The following is a 16,388-nucleotide window of genomic DNA, read 5'->3' on the forward strand; positions in this document are numbered from 1 at the left end:
GGTACTTCACTTCTATTTGTGATTCTAGGGCAAAAACTCACTTCAGAGTCCTTTAGGTTGATGAAAATAATCAAACTCTACTCTTGAGTTTTTCTTGTGCTACCAGCAAACTTCTTTTGACGTATCTTCTTGTGTTACCCTCCTTGAGGATGCAGAACGTATTCTTGTCAATGTTTTGCAGACTTCCTTGTTTATTACAGGCTAAAAATGGATTAAACTTGCTTTGTGAGCATGGTATTGGTATTCTGGTGCTCTCCACCGTGTCTTATGAAATGTATTTCCTATCTCCCCTGCAAACAATACCACAATAAGTACTGATCTTATTTAGACCATGTTTTGTGTTTGCTGCGTAGATATCCAGCTCCTAAGCACTAACCATATTAATTTGCTGTTGGTATCCCTTAACAGGTTGGTAGGTGTCTCACTTTCACAAAGTTGGATGGGTGATACACGGGGCTGTGTGGCCAGATAAATACTAGGCTGTTTTGATGGATGATGGAAAAAGACTGGGATTGGACTCAAAGGTCAGGGTTAAGAGGCAAGGAGCTGGCAGAGACTTGTTTGCACTATGCCCAGTGAAAAATTAAAGGTTTATAGTCAAAGCTAAGCAAAAAATGTTGACAGATCCCAGGAGAGTGGGAAGAAACTGTTGGGAACTTAGTTTTTCTGAAAGGAGTTCCGAATAGCTGGTTCCTCTGCATTAAATTGAATCATCCTCAGTGCACTTCTAGAAGCCTGAAAGGCACTGAACTCACTGAATTTTCCAAGTGGGTGCTGTTCCACCTTTGCACTACACCTAAATTAACATATCCCCAAATTATCTATTGAGATAAATCACTTTCCAGTTTCAAATCAGCAAATGAAAAGATACCACAGCTTTAAAATTGAACTTGCTGTCCTAGGCACTCATCTTTCAGGATACTTGTTCTGAGCACTGCAAGCCTCTGGGGCTGCAGAATGAGGTTTTCAATCTCCTGAGATTTAGCTTTCTGATGAGCTTTTTTTTTTTTTGGTATTTTTACTACTGGTCTTGGGTAGAAAGCAGATGGCTTGTGAAAAAAAAAAAAAAAAAAAAAAAGTGATAGTAGTTTGTCACTGAAGCTTAAAATAAGACAGAGACCACTATAAGGTCAAGTCTAGGAAGACACAGTGGGCAGAAAAGAGTAAGAACAAATCATTTCCCAGCTCAGAAGACATGGTGATATGAAAGTTCTTAGCCAGGGTTAAATGAAGCAAAATTAATGATATGATTCACTGGATTAACATGGAATTATAACAGAACAGGTGTTTGGTTTCAGATATTTGTCTAAATATTTTCTTCAGTCAATGGAAAGAGTTTTAACTTGAGGTATTATCTTGTTATCTCAGACACTGTCTTAGATATAAAATGAATTTCCCTCTGAAACTAGCTCTCTTTGTTGACTCCAAGGGAAAAAAAAATAGCAGATTAGACTGAATTGTGAAATTTTAGTTGGATGAAGTCAGAAGAGTTGAGTCTCATCCTCTGGAGCTTGCTGATGTTCATTGGAATGCAAGCAAATGAAACCGTATCTGCTGAGTTTCCCAACTTAGTCACAAATCTATCCTTTTTATTAGCACTCTTTCATATTCACCATTGTTACTATTGTGTAGTAACAAGTACAAGCCATCAGTATTCATCACCTGCAGCTTAGCTTCCTTCTGAACCTGGACTAAGGCTTTTGAAATCAAACTACTTGTAACTCCCAAACCATCACAAGCTGCACACTGCACAGAAGGCTTCAAGCCTCACTCTTCTTCTATCTGCAATCACTTAGAACTTCAGACCACTCAAAAAAAGTGTTGGTAGATGAAACCTACATGCAGTCAAATGCAAGGACTGGAATGTTCAATTGAGCTTTTTTGTCTTATTCTTCACTCCAAATTATCTATGTCCTTGCACCTGTTTCATTTCTCTGGGAGCCCCAGAAATGTTCACTGCCAAGGGGATGGCAAAGGAAGAGGCGCTGTTATCTCCTGATGTTTGTGAAACAGGCATGAGAAAAAAATCTTTTAGCCCAACTAATAGGGATTGCTGGAGGAATTGGACCACCACAGGCATATGTATTCATTATACACTAATTCTGAAGCAGGTCTATTCTGCTTAACCCAAGAGAAGAAACCAATGCACGTCTAGCAGGGCTGAGATAAAACTGTACCATCAGATGTTAGTACAGAATAAGAGTACCACTCATAGCAGAAAACCGAGTCATCCCATACATACACATCTGTCTGTGTGACTTACTTTCACACTGGTATAGTGTAATTGTATGGACAATTTTTTGGGGGGAGGAGGGCGGAGCTTTTATTTGGTTTTTTCTTGAAGAGAAGGCACAAGGCTGCTTCATCTTTCTCATTTTAACTCTGCTCTGTAAATACTGATCAAGACACAAATCAAATAGGATAAATTTCATTTTCTGGAGCCTGAGGATCTGTAACACTAGGGTAGGCAAGGCAGTCCAGCACAACAGCTTCATGCAACCAAATTGCACTTCTTTGTCAGCACTAGTCTAGGACAGTGCTAGGACATGAACTATCTCCAGCATCTTCTCACAAACCAATATACCTGGCAAGCTGCTCTGCTGGAGTCACACTTTGCCTCAGGTACGCAGTGAGTCACAGGGTTGAGAGCTGGTGCATACTGGCACCCTGAGAAATGGGATTATTGTTATCATACAGTATCCACACGCCCTGAGCAGTATTATTCCTCACTCACAAAAGTGAATTTTCATCATGTTAAGAAAAAGTTGAGGTGGACAGTTTTCGGGAGCTGTGTTGAAAGATGTCTGCAAATGTGCTTTACAAAAAATCTCTGCATAAACACAGCCTCTTAGACTGTTCTGGTTAGTGGTCAGAGTAGAAGACAAACCAAAACATTTGGGAGTATGTTTTGGGAAACACAGTCAAGTTATCCAAGAATGAGCCCTTGTGTACCATACACAGGTATCCAGAATGAAGTTCTTGGTGCGTAGTGAAGAGCACAGCTGCCAGATTGTTTAGATACAGCTTTTATGCCACAGTTTCCCAAGCAGCATGTTAGAGTGTGTATAAAAACTGCACCTTGTTTATTTTATTTGGAATCTTCCCAAAGCAAAGACTTCTACTTACTCTGTGTAGGCACACCTCTCCCAGAGCACTCCTCAACTCAGCTGCTACCTTTCTCTGCTAGCAGTAGAACTGCTGACAGTGAACTTTGCCTACATGATTCTTCACCTCCTGCAACCCCAGACATGTCTGGGAGGCATCATGGCACAGCTTAGGGTAGTATGGTTAGGTTACCCACAGTTAGGGTAGTATGGTCAGATGGAAATTGGACTTGATGATCTTGAAGGTCTTTTCCAACCTGAGCAATTCTGTAAGTGCTAAAATAATTACAGATTTCTATAAGCTTTCCATGCTAAACACTCCATTGACTGCATTTCTTTTGTACCAGGCTATTTCCCAGCTTTCACCATCTTGGGATCCTGTTTGTCCATAGCAACTCCTGAGCCAGCCCTAGGGCACTGTCCTCCCCAGTGTCCCCGTGCTATTACAGTAGACTGACACCTTAGGTTCAGTCTTTAGAACCAAAACTGCTTTTTGGTTGCCAGCAATTGATTTTGTGCACAGATATTCAAGACAAATGACTGTCTGTCAAATGTTTCTGTACGTGGTGTTCAATTCTCTTTTTCCAGCTTTTCTTTTGCTCACAACATCTCTTTCCCTGCCGTTTTAGACCTCTTCCCTCTGAGCCACTCAGCATTTAATTTTTCCCACATCCCTTGAGGAAAATCAACCTGTTCACCTCTGGAGGTAGTGACCTATTGCACAGGAAGCACAGGACCAACTTGGACACCTGAAATCTATTTCTGGCTCTGCTGCTGTATGGTCATATAACCTCAGGGGGATCATTTCACTCTCACTTCCATCTATGCAATACAAGTGGTAACACATCAATCTAATTCTCTCATCTTGTCAGAGTTATAGTTGTTTCTACAACTGTCACACAGAAGCCAGAACTGAGCTAACTGCAGTTATACACCCAGCTTTTTGTTTACAAGCAGAGTGGGGCAGAATGGCAGCAGACATTAACGTATTTGCACTGGCTTTACCCAGCTAGTGTGGGAAATGGCAGTGCTGAAAGCATCATGGTTTGCACTCACGTCTCCATTCCTGCAGTTACCCACACCAGCAAGACTAAGGCAATACAGGAATGCTAACATGCACCACCAAAGCATCATTTAGCTTTGTAGACTTTCCCAAGGGGAAGATGCAGGGCTTGCCTCACACACCTCAATATCACAACAGGTGAAATCAAAAGGAGATGCTAGTCACCCTGTTGTCTCCCCTGCAGTTTATGAGAAAGAACGTGTTTTGCACAAACCCAGGAGCAGAAGTAGGGACAAACTCAGATATCCCCAGCCTCTGTTAAGCGTCGTTAATCTCCAAATCATCCATCTTTACACATCTGCTGACAAAAGCCACCATAGAGGGGCAAAGTAATTATTTTTATTCCCTTTCTTTCCTTTCTGCTTCACCAATAGCTGATCAATATTGTCATTAAAGCTCCAAGAATAGGTTCTGTTGGTTAATCTACACCTTGAGTACCACACAGGAAAACAAAGGAAAACAAAAACCCCTCGATCACATAGTTCTTCCATCACCACCAGCCCCTTTGTTCAGAAAAAGGGGCACATCCATGGATGTCTCTTTCACAAATGACACAGCACACAGGTCTGAGTTTTCAATAGGCATTTAGAGTCTAGGAGATATATCTCACCAGTGACAATCTGTAGGTAGGTCAGATTTAGAGGATGAACTGACGGAGGTATCCTTTAAATAGCTGGCTTATTGTATACTTAGTGTATTCCTTTAACAGGCTTATGCTATCATTAAGTCTTCTATGGAGGAATGGAGCCATTGTGACAGTGCAACGCTGACCTAATTAGCTTTGCTGAGGATTTATTTAACAGGTTTATTCTAACAAGTTTTTTCTCTAAATGCCTGATAACTGATTTGTTATAACTCTTTTTAACGAGTCTCTGTCTTCATCTGTTGAGTTTAATTCTTTTTGCTGCCTCCCAGTAAGCTTTTGCAACTATTTAGGAGGCTGGCTGTATGGTGTTTAGGTTTTGATAAGCAGACATTCATTTCAATGTGCTGAAGCAGGGAATGTACCAATATTCAAGTGAATAATGATGTGTGGAAGAAGGAATTTCTTTTGATTTTTGAGTTTCAGTACGGTGTCTTTCATCCCAGTATTACAAACCATCACATGCAAGTCCTGCCTGCTAAAAAGTAAGATTCCTACTGATTGCAAGAAGCTTTCTCATCAGACCCAAAGACAAAACTCCCAACTCACCAACAGAATGGGAAGAGATAGCTGGAGAACTGTGGACAAGCATGGTGTGCCCTGATCACGTATCCACTGACGTTGTCTTCAGTGACAAGGTGAGATGCTCACCTTGCATTTATGGGATCAACACAAGGTTGTACTGGCCCTAATGCTGGAGTGAGATGAGTTCAATTTCTCCAACAGGCCAAAATATTCTACTGCTCTTCCTGAGGTAGGGTAATAAACATTAAAATGTGAACTCAGTGATCACTTATCTGCTTTGTATAGCTCTAGATAAATTTATTTTGAAGGTATTTTACTAGCAATAATTCAGATTCACCCTAATGAGACAACGTTTCTATTATTTGTTGTTGTTGTTTGTTTGCATGTAAAGAAATTGAAGCAAGTGTCAGAGCATTAATCAGAATTGCCCCACAGATCAGCAGAATGGATTTTAGCTCTCCCAGACCAGTTCTGTAATGCTAGGCTGTGTTCTACACACAAAAGAGGAATATTTTGTTGTTCAAACAAACAAACAAAAAAAAGAATTTAAAATCCAAAATGTATGACAGTTTGTCAGATAAACAAGAATGATAACTAATAATACATAATGAGATGAATATTTAAATGTTATTTATACATGATACATAATTATAGCTACTTAAGGTGTTAATGGGTTTTATCCACATTGCTATAGTGAGTACCACTTGATTCAGTTCTCAGTAGACAAATTCCTCTATGAGCTTACTCACAATAACATGCAACCAGGACGTGCCTCAGCTACAGAGAGCATCCTGAAATTGATGTCTGGTGGCAGAATGTTGTGTCATCTTTAGAATGCAATTTTGAACAGCAAAGAGAGAAGGTTCAGGGACAAGCCAACGCTTTTGCCTTCTAGAAGCTGTGAATTTGCTGTAAGAATGAAGCAACGCCTCCTCAGAAAGGGAGGAAGGAGTGTAGGTACATCTGTGTGCACACAGGTAGACAGAAAACTTCAATATCTCCTGTATTTATTTCTTAATACGATTAGATGAGGTGGAAATACTCTTATTATTTCTATAGTCAAGAATCTGACAGACTGAGGGGTCTTATCCCCAGAGAAATAGAAGAAGTGTTCTCAAGAAAAAAAAATAACAATTTCTTCTAATATAGCAGGCCTTTACCTCTCGACCAACCACCTTCCAATGGAAGCCTTCACTCTATAGTGCCTTAAAACGCATGGCTTTGAATCATCAGAAATACATGAAGAATTAACCGATGTAGGCTTGTGTGTAAAGGAAGCCTTGGCTCCCTGGGGATAGCTGGCAATCCTCATTTTCGCCACCTCAGCTCTGCCAGTGTTTCTTATAGAGGGCCTGCTAGAAAGGTTTTACAACGTAAATCAAAAGGAAAAAGAAAAATTCAAAATAATTCTCCATGAAAATACTACTAAAGAGTTCTCAGCATGAAGGGATGTATTTCCACCACCCAGTGATATATCTGCTTCCTGCTACTAAAGATAACCTTTTCTATTCTACCCCTTAGAGTCCGAATGGGGAAACATTTCTAATAACAGAAGGCTCTGAGAGCAATCCATCAAACACATGGTTTCCCCAAACAAGCCATATTCACCAGAGACAAAATGTTCCATCTCAGCACTTGTTACAAACATACAAATTGATTGATACCTACAGAATAAAGCTGGATGTACATTTTCTGATAAAATGTGCTTGTTTGTTTTTTTTCATTCAAGAATGTTAGGGTTTTTTTAACACACCAACCTTTACGGGGGAAAGGTAAGCCCTTTCAGTGACTTGGTGGTACTTGCAGTAAAAACAAAGGGAAACTTTCAGCTTGGCAACATGGGATGTGCAGGTATGTCCAGAAGGCCGGATTCTGGGATTCTAATTTAGTCATTACTCAATTGTTACACGATCTGTCTGTACCCAAGTAGCAGACAGAGTTCTCCTCACACAGAGCCTGTAGGAAAGGGCATGGTGGATCCACCTTATGGTTTGCCTGTCCCTTTCATCTTCTGAGCTCACTCTTCTGTCCTACTGACTAATACTAAAGTTAGTTATAGAGACAGAGGCAGAAGTGGCAGTCCCTGTACTCTCTGGCACAGAGTGCAATGCAGATAGTGGGATTTCTTGCCAGCTCCTCTGCATAAAAACCACATTAGCATTGCGGAAAGACCAAATTTTGCTCCTGGAATGCATCTTAATCTACAGCTTCTACTGCTGAAAGCAGGAATTCAAGACCCGACAACTCCATTGATGCTGCTTTTCAGTCCTGATGATAAAATTCATTCAGCCCAAGCCCGACCTTAGCCACAATACTGGGTGGGCAGAGGCTGTTGACTGAAAATTTGTGTTGACATCTCTTACGGAGTAAGAAGGAAACATCATCTCCCCAGATTCTCCAGCCTGACTTGCTCTCTGTAAATATAAGCCTCCTCCATAGAAGAAAACCCCTTCTGCTACCACACCTGGGGAGGTTTCACCACTTATTTCCACCCCTCCAATGCAGTTTAGTGATCACTGCACAGCACCCTTGAGTGAGTGATTGTCCGAGCTGCTCTCCACGGGCTGAGATCTCTATCTGCAGCAGCAAGTCGACCTTCTACCAATGGGCTTCTGTTGTGTCTGCAGAGATAATAAAAGAAGATATACCTGGCCTTCCCACCAGTTTAACATAGTTGTTTAATACAGTAATTCTGTGAGAATGTACATGTTGTGAATGACTTATTGTTATTACATGCATTTAGGGCAGCCTGAAGATTCAAAAACAGAGATAAAAGTGCTATTATCCAAGGGACCCCTTTGCCCAGAACAGTGTTTATGAAAATCATTTTGTTCTCTCGCAATTTGATTTTCCATCTTATTAAACTGTAAAGCATGTTAAAAGGAGAGTGGAAATACATTTGCTTGCTGGAGCCACCTCAATCAGATCAGGAGAGGGCATGGGATCATCCCTCCAATTTCTCTTCTACCTTGTGAGAAGAAATGCAGTCCTGGAAACTGGAAATAAAGGTGTGGGATTTAAGTGATACTGATATATTCTGCCAGCTGCTGGTAAAGTACCAGAGAGGTTGAAAAGCCAGGCTGTGAAGGTGGAAAACAGCAGTGGCAGATCACAGCTACCAATTTCAATTATCACCATTGTACCACTTGAACAGTCCCCAGTGTGACTCTGAACAGTCACCCTCTCTTCAGCAAAATGGGACTTTTTTTTTTCTTCTTCTGTTGTTTTAGAGAAAAGATTCTGTTATAGTCTGAGTTGTCATTATAACCAACGCTTTTACCGGAGCTCCAGAATGTCAAGGTTTTGTCCATTTACTTTGAATAGATGCTTCCTTCATTTGGAAAGAAGTAAGCAGTACATTCATACCTCCTTAAGCCAGCAGAAAAAATGATAACGAATATGAATCTTCCTGAGTCAGCAAAAGAGAGCACACTCCACCTCTCCAAATTCTTCTGTTATTTTTTTACTTAAAGTCATACATTCTTCAGTCAATATTGTTACCTTGGAGAAAAGAGTTTTCATTTTGGAATATTTTAGATTCTAAAAATTCTTCTGTATATTTAGATAAGAAAATCCTTAGTCTACATATGTCTCTTCTGACGTGTCTGAACAACCCATGGTACAACAGCACCTTGATCTCTGCAAGAGCTCTGAATTGCTCCCAGATTGCAGTTTGCTATTTTTTTTTTTTTCCCCCAATTTTTCATTTGAGTAATTTCATCAGTTCCCACCTGAAACAAGAATATTTCTAAGGCTTCTTAATGGCTGTTACTTCCACCTTCTGAAGGTTTGTCAGAGCAGGCAAAACTCATCAATATCACCCCACCTGCAGTGCTCATCTTGTCATCCTCACCAGCAATGGAAGGCTAATCCATGCAGGAATGCTTACAGAAGAGTAGCAGCAACATTTTTTGCTGTTATTCTTGTAATTAATGATTGGTTTATGCTGGACTCCAACTTTCAGATAATTTCTCTGACCACGGTGCTTCCAGTGACAGCACAAAGAAGTTGAAAGGACAATGCTGTGCATTTGTGGTAGAAATAGAACAGAAAAAAAAAAATAGTGCAGATATCTAGATAATAGTAATTCCTGCTAGAAACTGAATGGTGATATAGCAGATCTGTTCAGTTTCAGATCGGAGAGCTCCAGGAAAAAATCCATGTATTGACACAATGTCCATGATAAGTTCAAGCTTTCAAAAAAAAAAAAAAAAGAACCCACAACATTTTTCTCTACAATCTGTAAGATACATTCTATAAAACAGAAAACATGAAAAGGGAAAAGATATTTTATGTTTCTTCTATTTTCTGATCCTCCAAAACAGTCACGTAAGATTTTCTAGTTTTTATTTTCTATGATGAAAATTGGAAGCTTGATGTTTATATCAATTAGCTAACAGATGAACTATCCAGTAATTATATGTCACCAGAATACGTCTTTCAGAGTAGAATTGATATTACAAGATTCACAATAATCTGATTAAAATGATACCAGTGCACATTACTGATGAAGTCCTTTTTTTTTCCCATTACTTTCTCAGGATGCCTTGCATCCTATTGCAAATAAACCAAATTATTAGATTTTCCCCTGTGCATGCGGTCCCTTCTCCTTTCTGACACCACTCCTTAGACTCCAGCAAACACTGCTGAGCTCTGCCCCAGGAGTTGCCTCTTTTCCAAGCTGATGATTTCCTTTTCTGTAGGGTTTGTTCAAGTACCTTCAAGAATTACTATCTTGATCTAGCTGCCCGTGGCAGGGGTGTTGGAACTACATGATCTCTGAGCTCCCTCCCAACCCAAGCCATTCTATGATTCTATAAACATTACGTTTTCTTGGTGATATGGAACAATCAACACCCAGAGATCTATCACAGCTTTAAAATGTTGCCAAATGCAGCTATTTACCCAAATGCCAAATCCAAATGAGTGTCTTCATAATATTAATCTTATTGCCACAACTCTCTCATTTTAGTAGTGGGTGAGTAAATCTGTTCTCCTTGCCTGAGTATGAAAACATCACACAGGGACAGGATGACCTGAGATCCAGAAAATAAGCAGGATGACAGCAAAAGCTGTCCTCCCACCAAGCTGTGAAGGGGGAAGTGACAATCGCTGTTCTAGGAAGCTGTGCCATTCCTGGAGAGCCTCTCCTGCACAGCCAGATATAGGACGATCTGACCTGACTGGCTTTTCCACCCACTGTATTTCTTAAGCATTGATTAGATTTTGCAATCACAGATCAATTGATAATTTCATAAAACTAAGTGAATGGTTGTCAAGACTAATCAGCCTGGTATGGTGTGTATGCATCGACCTTCAATCCCAGGAGCACGTGTCAAAGATAAAATGCCTCTTTGCAAAGCCTCTCCCTCCCACTCTCCCTAGGCTATTGCTGTTTATGAACCGAGCTTTTGTTTAATTGGTTACAGCAAACAGGGAAATAAATAACACCAATACTCAGTCTGTCTCCAGTGACTCCCAGATGGCCATGGTGAGCAAGCTTTGCTCTACAAGCAGCCCTCAGGAAAAGTTTGTAAGCCTACTATGAAGGAAAAAGCACACAGACTTCCAGCTCCACTACAGAGGACTGCACTTCTCCTGTACTTTAGTGAAAAGAATTGTGTGAAAATGTTATTTGTGCCTTTTTAGCTCACATTGCGGAGCTGGCTGTCTTTTCCTCTCCTGTTCCTCAGCATGAACTGCAAGGATATGACACAGGCAATGCTCTTCCCATGCTTTGTCCTTCCTTTTTTCCCTTCCCCCTTGACCTGCAGCTGTCCTTGAGGGAATATCAGTATTATCCAACATTTACAGACATGAGAAGGGAGACAGAGAAGCAAATCACTAACAGGGAAACTGACTGAAATCATTTCAGAACATCACTGTATTTCTTATCTGTTTCCATTTGCTCATCATTTCATACCAAGTAAATGCAGCAATTCCTTTTCGCTTGCATCTCCACATATGCTTTTCCTGCAATTTGTCATTCCTAGAGCTTGAAAAACATACAAGCCATGCAAACCCTTTCCTACTGCCAAAGATTTCCACGCACAGACTTCAGATTTATGAAACATCTTAGTTGTGCATAGCATTAGTACTCAGATCCCAGACAGATCCTTCTCTTCCAGCAGATACTCAAAGCACTCACAAGGTGGTAATTATTATGCAGCTATTGGTCAGTGAAAGCACAAAGTCCTATTGGACCTATGTCCATGTTAGATCACAGCTCCCAAACTGTTGTAGCTAGAGGCTTGCACAGTTTCTGCGAGTCCTCACACAACATCTCAGCAGCAAAACAGTTCAATTTCACATAGACTGGAAGAGAACAGTGCTGGCTGACTTAGAATTGCCAGCTGAGGTTCCCACACAATGGTTTCACAATCACCTCTACATGGCTCTCTAATCACGGAAAAAATAAAAGCCCTTTTGACTTTGGTATAAACATGGCATGAAGCGTGAAATTAACCCATGTTGTACATCATTTGGAATAACTACACGTGTGCAGATTCTAGTTTAAGTAAGTAGCCAAATAATTAATAATCTGCTAAATAATTAGCACACAATTAGGTGTGGACAAAAATCAAGTGCCTAATTAAGTATGTGCTCCTTGAGTTTGAGTTGCACTGAAAAAGATCAGAATGTTAAGCCCACAATTGCACATTCTGGCTGGTGTGGCTTTGGAGTAGCTTTTCTAACAAAGGAACATGTGCCTCAACCTTATTCTGAAGATATTTGTCTTGACTAATAGCAGGCCAGCTCTAACTTTTTAGAGCATCTGTCCCCAAGAACTTCACAAGAGATACAATTTACTGTTCTTGAAATCCACCTCCAGAAACCTATTGTGGACAACCAGAACCACATGTTCAAAAATGCTGAATTGCATTCATTGTGGTTCTAGAGGGAAACACTGTGCATGTTGGTCTTAATTCCCTTACCTGAGTTGTCTTTCTCTAGGTGTATCATCATTCAATCTACTTCAAGCAAGACTTTTCACCTTAAGTTTGCTATGGGCAGTGGAATGGGTCGATGGCTCAATGTCCAGATGGAGATCAGGGATGAGTGGTGTCCCTCATCTGGGGCTGGGACCAATGCTCTTTAGTATCTTTATCAGTGACCTCTACAGTGGCACCTCAGCCAGTTTTTTTTGTTTTGTTTTGTTTTGTTTGTTATAACAGTAGGGAAGCATCAGCACAGGTCGCCCAGAGGTGGGTGGATGCCCCATCCCTGGAGACATTCAAGGTCAGGCTGGACCAGAATCTGAGCAACCTGATCTACCTGTAGGCATCCCTTTCCACTGTAAGAGAATTGGACCAGGTGACTTCCAACTCGAATGATTCTGTGATTCTAAGAGTTGTTGGCACTGGATAACCTGGGGTTTTCTAAAGTAGGAAGGAACATATTCCCTGAAGATTATTTTTTTTTCTTGAACTCACTTCTTTCCATTTCTCAGAGTTGCACAAAAAAACGCTCATTAATCAAAATGAGAGGAAGCTGTTTGTGCCCCTGATGAAGACCAGCAGTGCTAGCTCTGTGAGGTAAAGACATGAGAATCCAAAAGCCTTCTTCAAGACGTCAGCAGATGGCCACCTGGTAGAAGGACATTTAGTGTTATGCCTCACCTCCAAACCTCACTGATGAATTGATGCCTTACACACCTTCCTCCAGCCTTCCAAAGAACCATTCATCACGGGAGGCAGGACAGCAGGCAACCTGGCTAAGTGGCACAATAAGCAAATCCCGTCTCTTGAGAGGTGTGTTCTGTGCAGCTTCCAGCACACATGCAGGTCTCCATCTGCAGCCGTGCTGAGCCAGCCCTCCCCTGGATGGGTGTGGGGAAGGAAGCTTTGGCTGCATTTTTCCCCCTGAGGCTGATGTGATATATTAGGTGGAGGTGACATATGGGTCAAGTGAGCACCTGTTCTCCCGAGGCCTCAGGGAACCTTACTAACATGGGAAGAATTTATTTTAACAACTAGAATCTGGGGGAGATTATCACTATACATTCTCTCCCTGGGAGTTGTAAACTGCTGGAATTCACATCTGCCCTTTGGGATGCTGAACAGTAGAGAGGAAAGGTCTCTTTACAAAGGCAGGAGGAAGGGCTTTGGTTCTATTAAGCCAGGCTCTGTGTTAGCTTTCAGTGCGGATTACAGAAGTTGATGGATATCCTTGATATCTTAAGGGTGACAACAAAAACTCTCCACCAAGAAAGCTGGAGTACAGGGCTGAGCCCATTTTGTGTAATCGAGAGGATTTGTCATTTTGTTAAGACAAGGGATAACTTCCATTTAACAGTCACTTGGAAAGAAGCAGCTAATGCCTCACGTCAATATCCAAGGAGCATTTGGATAATGCTCTCAATATTACACTTCAACTCCTGTTTAGCCCTGAGGTGGCCATAGAGCTGGTCTAGATGATTTCTGAAGGTCCCTTCCAACTCAACTATTCTATACAAGAACTGAAGATCCCTTCTAATTTTGCAGCACTTGCATAAACTTAATTGTTGTCCTTGCCTTCCAATGTCTGGACATGCAGCACAGAGCTGGTGTTTGCACCTTCTCAAGGGCCACCTCCAGGCTCAAGTAGTGCTGGACACTAGAGAGGAATTACCGGTTTTGGACATCATTTTGGGGAGGAAGATAAACTAGTATTTGGTCACACAAAAACACTTTGAACAATTTGAATGTCTGAACTGCTTTCTAGGAAAAGGAAATGGAGAAGAGACAAGCATGGTTAGGATAGGGGGGATCAGCATTTTCCCCCACTTGGCTTTAAAATGTTGCTTTTAGCTGTGGCTTGAAATGACTCTTCTGACATTTGCTTTAATATCTTTGTCTTATTCAGACTAGTTTTAGTAGTCAAAAAAGCTACTGTTTCTCTGGCCCTAAATGAAAGTCATTCTGTTGTTCTGGTTTCTATTTAACTAAAAAATAAAAATAAAAAAATTATTAAAAAAAAAAAAAGTGGGTTATTAGCCAGCCATTGGAATTGTTGCTCTCCTCTCATTCCTACTTCTGGTACTATTGGCATCAATTCAGAAGATGAACAGAGGATTTCAATCTTCTAAAGCTGCCAATCCTGCACCTTTCAAAAACACCAACTGCAATTTCTATGATAGCAATGAATCCCTGAGCCGGTGACTGCAGAGCCCGGAGACAGTGCCAGAAGCAGAATCCAGGACGAGAAGCCTGAGCAGCTCTGTGGTAATCAGTCATGTCCACCTTGTTTTCCACTGGGATCAACTGAACTCATCCCAGCCTCTCCTGATCCCTAGATGCAAGCACAGGCCACATCATTGGCCCAGGGACTTTATTCATCAGGAGCCTGGCTCGTCCAGCTATTGGAAAGAGCTTGGAGCATCATTCCCTCCTCTGCGTCCTGAGACAAAGGCAGGGAGAGTGGGAACGATGTTTCTCAGTACAACTTCTGCCAAACTTCTGCCTTTCCTGCCAAATGTGCCCACCTCAAAGGAATAACACCCTTACACCACCTGCGGCTGCTGTTTCTGCAGCAGAGTGCCATTTGCTTGGAAATGGCTGGTTTCCACCATGGAAAATAAATAGAAGTCACTCCCAGTGGCAGAGATTCCTCTGGGAAGAGGCACTGCACAGAGACAAGAAGACCGGATCACTCAGAGTCCTTCACCAGCAGCAATCTGTCCTCCTATCCCCTGCAGTCCCAGTGGGTTTGGATAAATCCCTGCACACCCCAAAGCCTTTACTTGAGGCCATACAAACAACACCTCCCCCCAACTTCTGTGCAGCTGTCCCATTGATGCCAAGAAGGGATAGCCATGGTAATTAAAAGGTAGCAAAGCTGCTCGTCTGCATGAACAGGGGACGAGTCAATACAGTTCAATCTGCTGCTGAATTGACTGCAATCAATTTCTCTTTCTGCCCATCCAAGGCTGCAGCTGTAAAGCACTCACAATCTGATCAATGGTGACCTTGAGAGCAATGAAGAGAGACAAAGCCACACTGCAAACTGAAGGAGGGACAGAGTGAGCCTTGGGAGCAAGCAGACATTAATGGGAACGTAGGGCATAGCCTTCTTCTAGAGCAAAGCAAAGGTTCGTTGCAGTTGCGTGGTATCAGCCAGGGAAGCATGCTGCACATAGGGATGCATTCTTCCACCAGCCCTCCAGAAGGAGCAACGTGATCACCCCACTAACAGGCTGCATCATGAGAAAGAGGGCTTCACAACAGGGTGGGACAGTTCTTCCATTAGAAATGATACTGATATATCACCACTCCTTATTTCTCATCTCCATGCTGCAGAAATGGAATACTCAAAGACAGCGCCAGGCATCCGAGGCAGCCCAGCATCTACACTTGGCTTTAGGATGAGTCTGCCCATCTCAGGCAGCTCCTGCTGAGATGTCCAAAGAAATAAAACGAGATTGTGTCTTAGCACTTTCTCTCACACTCCCGACCAGCTCCATCCCAACCCAATCACTGGTAATGAATTAATAATTAATCAATCACTACCTGATTTCATTTTCAGCTTGCAAGATGAGAAAAAGAAATGAGATCTTAAAATAATACTCTGCAATGGGTTGTGTCTGTCTCTAGCAAATGCAATTTAACTGCTTTAATGAAATGCTAATTGGTAGAAAATATATATAAAAAACATCCTGAATACTACTTTAATTAAATTTCCTTTTTCCAGATCTGCAAAGCAAAATGCTCAGCGAAGAAAGAACAGTAAACAGGCGCAAAAGCTGTCCTTTTCAAGAGGGGGTAAAATTACAAAGAACAGAACGAGGGTTCGTCAGGAATAACACCATTGTTGTTCCTAATTGTGTGCGAGTGTTGCGTGCGCATGTGGCATAGCAAAATAAAAACGATGTTTATAGAGAGCTGCCTGCTTCTTTGCTGATGGACTGGAGGCGCTGATCCGACAATTAAAGCATCGTCTCAGTAATAGCCATAAATAAACAGGCAGCATTAGAACAGACTTGCAATAAAGATGATATTAAAAGCAGAACAAAATGAGAAGCGGCGCTGAATGGGAAAGGGTGAAGTGTAAGTCACGTTGATTTGTTCTTTCTTGC

The sequence above is a fragment of the Meleagris gallopavo genome, chromosome 19, assembly GCF_905368555.1.
Source record: "Meleagris gallopavo chromosome 19, MGAL_WU_HG_1.1, whole genome shotgun sequence".
NCBI classification, from domain to species: Eukaryota; Metazoa; Chordata; class Aves; order Galliformes; family Phasianidae; genus Meleagris; species Meleagris gallopavo.